This window comes from Giraffa tippelskirchi, chromosome 2 (assembly GCF_054371585.1).
Source record: "Giraffa tippelskirchi isolate mGirTip1 chromosome 2, T2T-mGirTip1v1.2.pri, whole genome shotgun sequence".
NCBI classification, from domain to species: domain Eukaryota; kingdom Metazoa; phylum Chordata; class Mammalia; order Artiodactyla; family Giraffidae; genus Giraffa; species Giraffa tippelskirchi.
Genome location: NC_137276.1, coordinates 50,828,386 through 50,836,621, shown reverse-complemented (window position 1 = coordinate 50,836,621; position 8,236 = coordinate 50,828,386).

Here is an 8,236-nt window from a genome sequence, read left to right as displayed (position 1 = left end):
GTGTCTCATTTCTCAGTTGGATGTGAGCAGAGGAGGAGAGTAATGGGGTGTTATTTATGAGTCCCTTAAAACCTCAACAGCCATGTGTCAGGCGCAGTGCCTGGTGCTTTATAAATGCAGCATGTCATTGGATCTCCACGACTCTCAGGGGTCAGGATTAGTACCCTGTGAATCAGAACCTCGGCCTCTGTGATTCCTGGCCCCACTCTGTCTCCCCTGCACTGCAAAGCCTCCCAGTGGGTACAAGGACAACTGCCTCTAAGGGTCTGGTGAGGAATCACAGGGACATGGTTTGGTGTGAGGCCTTTGTCACCTGGAGAGCATGGAACAAATGTAGGCTCCAGCTTTGGTTGCTGAAGAACTGATGGTGTCCGGACAGAGGATGGAGGCGGCCACGGGGGCCCTGTTCCCTGCTCATCTCAGCCCACACGTTCCCCTTAGATGATTTCATCCGCCGCATGGCTCCAATTACTGTCTATCTGCTCAGAGTTATGTCTCCAGCCCAGACTGCATGTGGGGGTCTGGCTGCAAGCAGCCCATCTCACTCGGCAGGCCCACAGTGACCGCCTCATCCTCATTCCCAGGTCTCCTCCACTCCAGCGTCCTCTATCTCAGGATATAACCCCATATCTCTCTGATGCTGTCCCCTGTCTCCAGTCTAAGCAGCTCCTCTGGCTCTGTCCATTTCTCTCCCACCACACTGGCCAACACGCCTTCCTGCCTGGGTCACTGCGATGTCTCTTAACTAGTCTTCCATTTCCACTCTTTCCCCTACCTGACCCATTCTGGGCATTAGCCAGGAAAATATTTTCGAAACACACGCCCAATCATGTCCACCCGTCACTAAAGCCTTTTGAATATTTCTGATCCATTTGGAGAGAAAGCAGAGCCCTGGTGCAGGCCACCTGGCACAGCAGGGCTGGCCCTGCCCCCTCTACAGAGCCCTGTGCACAATCACTCCCTCTGGACAGTCACCCCCTTGCCACTTGAGCTGCAGCCACAGACTCCTTCTCTCTGTACCTCAGAACCCCAGCTCCTTCCTGCTCAGGGCCTCCTACAGGTCTTTTTATTCCCCTGGCCTCTTGCTGCCACTCTTGACCTGAGTGACTCCAACCATCCTTCAGATCAGATGTCACTTCCTTGGGAAAAACGCCCTCATACTGTAGACTATTTAGTGTCCCCCCCCACCCCCCACCCCGCTCATTATTTCTGTGAAATACAGATGACTGAAGAAAACACTTATGGCTATTATGATTATTTCAGTTATTTTCATTCCCGGAAGATGGTCTTTCTGCAGAATTATATAGTGACCCTAGGAATCTCTTCAGCCTGTTTCTTGACTATGTCCCTTGGGCCTCAGAGATCAATTAATAAATATGGATTGAATGAATTACTTAGAAGTGGCTATTAACATATAAATCATGGAATATATTGTTTTTAACAGCTTTTATTTTTTAGAGAGGTAGGTTCACGGTAAAATTGAGCCGAGAGTAATACAGAGATCTACCATATGTCCTTGAGCTCATGTGCATACCACCCCCATTATCAATACCCACCACGGCAGAGTGGTACCTTCATTACAATCGATGAACCTATACTTACACATCTTTATCACCCAAAGTCCATAGTTTACGTTAGGGGTCACTCTTGGTACTATACATTCTATGAGTTTGGACAAATGTACACAGGCATATCGTGTTTTATTGCATTTTGCTTTATTGTGTTTCACAGATACTGTGTTTCCTACAAATTGAAGGTTTGTGGCAACTCTGCAATGAGCAAATCTATTGGTACCATTTTTTTACCAGCAACATTTGCTCACTATTTGTCTGACACATTTTGATAACTCTTGAAATACCTCAAACTTTCTCATTATTATTATATTTGTTGTGGTGATCTGTGACCAGTGATCTTTGATGTTACCACTATGACTCACTGAAGTCTCAGATGATAGTTAACATTTTTTAGCAATAAAGCATTTTTAATTAAGGTATGTACATTGTTTTTTATACATAATGCTATTGTACACATAATAGACCACAGTAGAATATAAGCATAATTTTTATATGTGCTGGGAAACCAAAAAATTTGTGACTTGCTTTTTGCAAAATTTACCTCATTGCAGTGGTCTGGAACTGAATACACAGTATCTCCAAGGTCTGCCTGTAATGACATACATCCACCATTGTAATATCATAGGATATTCTCTGCTCTAAAAATCCTCTGTGCTTCTTCTATTCATCCTTCTCTTCTCAGAAGGCCCTGACAATTATTGATCTTTTTTTACTATCCCCTTTTCCACGATATCACTTTCCCTTTTCTAGGATATCACTTGGTTAGAATCATACGACATATATAATATTTTGCCCGTTTTTACTTGAGTTGTCCACTTTCTTACTGGAAACTTTTACAAGATCTTTGTATATTCGACATAGTCCTTTATCAGATATATCTTTTGAAAATATTTTCTCCTAGTCAGTGGCATGTATTTTCTTACTGTTGAGTTGTAACGGTTCCTTGTATAGTTTACATAAGTCTTTTTTTAGATATGCCTTCCAGTCAGAGGCTTGTCTTTTCTTTTTCTTGAATTGTATTGATTTTTAAAGACAAAAATAACTTGAAGCCATTTTAAGGAATTTATAAGAGATTTGGATCCATAAATATATCCAGGCCTTCTTCCTAGTTCTTGAACCCGAGCACAAACACAGATTGGTGGGTATTCCTCAACATGGGAGAGCAGGTTAGTCAGGAGTTACAGAAATGTCTTCTTAGCTCCCCTGGTGAAGCTGAACAATGAACATGGTCAGGTCCATCTCACCTGGCCTGCTAAGACACTGTCATCAACTCAGGCTAAGGCTGTGGAGTTGAAAGACTGAAAGTCCTTTGAATAGAGATTCCAATGTGCAGAAGGGATGGCAATCCAAGACGGATGCCACAGGTGGACTTACCTTCAAGCAAAAGACACTTACAAGCCAGGCTCTGAGTTTGCAGGAGCCCCTTTCAGAGCCCTGTGTGTTAGTGTGTTAGTCGCTCAGTTGTGTCTGGCTCTGCGACCCTATAGACTGCAGCCTGCCAGGCTCCTCTGTCCATGGAATTCCCCAGGCAAGAATACTGGAGTGGTTGGCCATTTCCTTCTCCAGAGGATCTTCCCAATCTAGAGATCAAATCCAGGTCTCCTGTATTGCAGGCAGATATTTTTACCATCTGAGCCACCTGGGAAGCCCAATACAAGAAATAAGATTGCTTTCTCTTTGCATTGGGGGTACCCCCTTGTCACGTATACCCCCACCCCCATTATGTGACACTGGTGGGACTCCAGGCATTTTGGTATCCAGGAAGGAGAGATTTCAACTGGGAATGTATTGTTTAAATTATAATTTAAAAAGTCATCTTGCAATGTTGCAATAAAACAAACAAGTTATTTGTACAAATAAATTTTTGTACTTAAATTTTTAATTAAGAAACTTAGAAATGAAGCATACTCATGATATAGAAAACAAGCCAGTAGTTACCGGTGGGAAGAAGAAAGCAAGGAGGGGCAATGCAGGGGTAGGAGAGTAAGAGGTACAAACTACTAAGTATAAAATAAGCTACAAGGATGTATTTATCATACAACATGGGGAATATAGTCAATATTTTATAATAACTATCAGTGGAGTATTACCTTTAAAATTGTGAATCACTATATTGTATATCTATAACATATAATATTGTACAGCAACTAGAGTTCAATTTTTTTTAAAAAAAGAAACTGAGAAAAATATCACATTAAAAAATCAGTGGAATATGACAAGTTTTAAAGATGTGCAATGGAATCAATAAAAATATTGTTAATCAAATTAAAATTTTTAATGTTCAGATTTTACCATGAAGAGGAAGAGCTAAATCTCTAATGAAAATAATAAATAGGGTCTTGGAATGTTGAAAGGAGTAAATTAAAAGCGGTGAATCCCAGGAAGATAATGGGAAGATATTTAAATTTCTTGCTGAATTCACTAAAACTGACAATGAAAAAAACCCAAAATATAGAAATGCCAACTATAACATGGACTAAGATGTGAATATCATCATTCAAAGACTATTTAAGAATAATTACCATGCAAAAGCTTGATATGCCCTAAAATTTTATTGCTACAAACAGAAAAATTTGTTGCTACAATTTTATTGATACAAACAGAAACATAAAACAAATATTCCCCAAATTTGATAATATACTATAATTTACATGTCATTACCAGTGAGTTATGAAATTGAAAGCAATTTTTCTAAACTATCCAAACACTTTTACTATTTTTGATCAGCCATGCTCTGAAGAAAGTCTAAATTATCTTTTTATTATGACTGTAGAAAATCATTGTCACATGAAGAGGACAAAGAATACTCAGCCAAATGCAAAGAAAGTGTTATAGAAGTATGGCTAGAAGTGAGTCAAAATTATGTTTTTGAAGGGTTTAATGATATTTATGTTATTTGCTGCTGCTGCTGCTAAGTCGCTTCAGTCGTGTCCGACTCTGTGTGACCCCATAGACGGCAGCCCACCAGGCTCCGCCATCCCTGGGATTCTCCAGGCAAGAATACTGGAGTGGGTTGCCATTTCCTTCTCCAGTGCATGAACAGGAAAAGTGAAAGTGAAGTCGCTCAGTCATGTCTGACTCTTAGCGACCCCATGGACTACAGCCTACCAGGCTCCTCCGTCCATGGGATTTTCCAGGCAAGAGTACTGGAGTGGGGTGCCATTGCCTTCTCCGATTTATGTTATTTATCACCTTTTTAAATGTTTGATTTATTGTGATTCTGGTCACATTGGAAATGTTCATTTTTTAGATCTAATTTTGTGTTCATACTTCTTTGTTTTTTTCTTAAAGAAGTTTCCCAAATTGAACAAGAACTACTAGAACCTAGGTCTACCATGACTGACATGGGATGGAATGGGGCTCACTCACCACCCGACTCTCCATTGCCTCAGATAGTCTTTTGTGAGAAGTTGCCTGGTAGCCAAGGGCACACAGAGCCAATCTAAGAACCTGCAGAAGTGTAGGCTTTTCTACAGGAAGCCAGCCCTCTGCCCCTGACACTTGAACAGAAGGACCCATGCCAGGCAGCTCTGTGTTACGAGAGGATTGGATTGGCATCAAGTCACTAGATAACTAAGTACCAGATTCACTTCTGAGTCATCTCCAGCCCTGATCCTTTCTTAAAGACTGGTGGTGGGTATTATCACCCTCCTGGAGATAAAATAAAGTGACTCATAGTTTCTGGAAGACAAATTGGCAATATAGTCAACATGTTCACACCCTCCAGTCCCGTGATTCCCCTTCCAGGAATCTATGAATAGAAATGATTAGAAAAGCAGGCCAAGATGTCAGAAAAATGAAGCTCCCATGGCATTACATGGCACAATGATGATATGATAGTGACAGTGTTTAAAACAATTCCTCTCCTGTGTGCAGTTAGGTGTCTAGAACTAGAAGAAATTTATCAAAGTATTGCTAAAATGCTTCTGAGTGGTGTCAATAAGTAAGTGGGAAAAGAGATAACTCTTAAATACCGTTAGTACACTTTTGAACTGGTACCACCTTTTAGAGGGGACAGATTCAGTGATATGTATCAATATTTAAAATGCCCCTTGACTCTCACATATATTTAAAGATATACCTACAACATTGTTTCTCATAAATAAATGGAATAATGTAAAACTAGAAACAATCAGTATCACCATGACTTGTGAGTTTATCAAAACTATTGTAACAATTAAAAGTGAGAAGGTAAATGTACTTGTACTGAGATGGAAAATTTTCCAGGATATATTATTAAGTGAAAAAAAAGTTTCAGGACAATATGTACAGTTCCTCACATTTACATGAAAAAGACATTATAACTATGTATATGAATGCATATGCATAAAAAAATTCTGTGAAAGGTGAATAACAAAACTTTAACACAGATTTCCTTAGAAAAAGAGAGTGGCATTTATGTGATGGGTGGGAAGCACTATCTCTTTTTTTTAAAAAATGTTATTTCTTTATTTACATTGCTTATGAATGCTTATAATATTTATATTCATGTATTACTTGAGTAATTTAAAAAATACAAATAAACTTTATAAATGTTTTTAACATTGTCACCTCAAAAAAAAAAAAAAAAAAACAGTTCCTCTCCTGTGTGCAGTTAGGTGTCTAGAACTAGAAGAAACTTATCAAAGTATTGCTAAAATGCTTCTGAGTGGTGCCATTTGTGATTGCTGTTTTCTTCTTTATCTGTTTGTGTATGTGTGTGTGTGTGTGTGTGTGTGTGTGATGAGCATAGGTAACTTTGATAATCAGAAGAACATGCTTTATTAAAATGAACCAGTCTTAGAAGGAAATCAGACATCTACACTAAGTGACTTACACACCTGCTCCCACAGGAATGTCTGTCATCAGTCTTTCTTTAAAATAAATTGCTTTAGTCATCAAAAAATGGGCCACACCCACCTCGTTTCTCCAGGATACCTGAAGCCTTTGCCCAGACACTTTGATTCAGCAACTCAGGTAAGTTAGGAGCCACTCTTTGCAAGATTCCTGGCATTCTAATGTGGGCTTTCCCCACTGTAGATAGGCTATTGAATGCAGCCTCTTGGGACCCCCAGGCAGTACCCTTGGTCATCACTGTCACAAGAGTTATGGACATACCTGGATGGGAATGGCTAAGAGAATATAATCTGAAAATGTCCTTCAGCTGTGGCCTCCTTTGGACCTTACAGAGACCAGAAAGCAGAAAAAGAACAAGAGCCCATGTGATGGAACTCATTCCCCTTTCCATAAAGTGAGAGACTGAGCGATTTCTGAGAACCTGGTTCTACCCCTTTGGGTACTGCTATCACAATGGTGCATCATGGTAACTACAAAGCAAGGATATAGACTCCACTCTGTCCAGTGGGATTGTCATGGCTTCATTTTAGGTTGAATGGTTCAATATTATTCATCCCGAACTCAAACTAGCTTCTCTAGGTTGCTCAAGTCTTTAGAAATAAGGCTAGGATTATGGAAATATATAAATTAAACATGCTGTGCAGTCTTAAGCTTTTAAACAGAAATAAGCAAGGGGAAAGGAGGCAAAAATACTATGTGCCTTTGTGTGCCTGGTTCATGCATGGTGCCTGTGTACACGTGAGACAAGCGCATGAGCTGGGTCATCACCTCTGAGGCCAGGGAGGAGATGAGCAAGCAGGGCGGTCAGAGCAGGGGGCGGAGCTAGTGCCATTGGCCGGTCCTGCCATGGAGGCCTTTGTGCAAGGGCCACCCATGAAGAGATTCTTCATGGGACTCAGGGCCATAGGAAGTCTTCATGGATCAGGGGAGTCCTGGGGTCCAATCCCAGGGGACCCTGGAAGAAGGGTCTCCAGAGGGAAAAAGGAGGGCCAGGAGAGGTCAAGCTAGACGCACAGCTCTGTGCCAGGTACAGAGGAAAGCCAGGAAATCACAAGGGCAGAGTGGGCTCAGTGCACTTCGAGGCCACCAGCCAGGTGCAGCTGGGGAGGAAAGCCCCCTGAAGCGGGTACCTGAACATGGCATGGCCCGTAGACCCTGTCCTGCCAGAGGCTCTGAACCCACACCCTCTGATCTCCCTTATCCTGGTATTCATACAAAAGGAGTTTTATATGTCTATCCAGCGAGCAAAGGCCATGAGCAGCCACAGAAATGAGGTGAAACAGAGCCCTTCCAATGCCTGTAAGTTCTTTGATCCTAGTGTTACTCAGGCCGGTTCCTGACACAAAGGAACCATCCAATGCAGAGGCTCTACCTCCAGGAAACCTTGGGTGCCTCCTTCAAGCCTGCTTGGAAGAATGTCAGCATCACAGAAGGTTGGCCGATGTCTTGGAGAAGCTGGGGAAACTGAGATCCACAGGCGGAGGCATACCACACAGTCCCAGCTGGCCAAGGAAGACTTGGAAGCAGTTGGAAACCACACTGTGAATAACCATGGTCTGTTTTGGCCACAACTCCCAAGAGGGCATTCCCCCCTGCCCCAACATGGCCTGCCCGTGGGCTTCCAAACCATCCACTTGGAAGCGCCCCATCACCAGCCTCTAATGAAATGCACTCAGCGTTCCTGAGCACAGCCCCACCTTTACCGATTGGAGCAGCTCCTGGTCCAGGCCACACGCAGCTGGGGGTGAGCCACTCCGGCTGGTGTGCTGTGAGATGCCGGGAAATGGTCTGCAGAGCTCTGATATTTATTACTTTCCAAATTTATC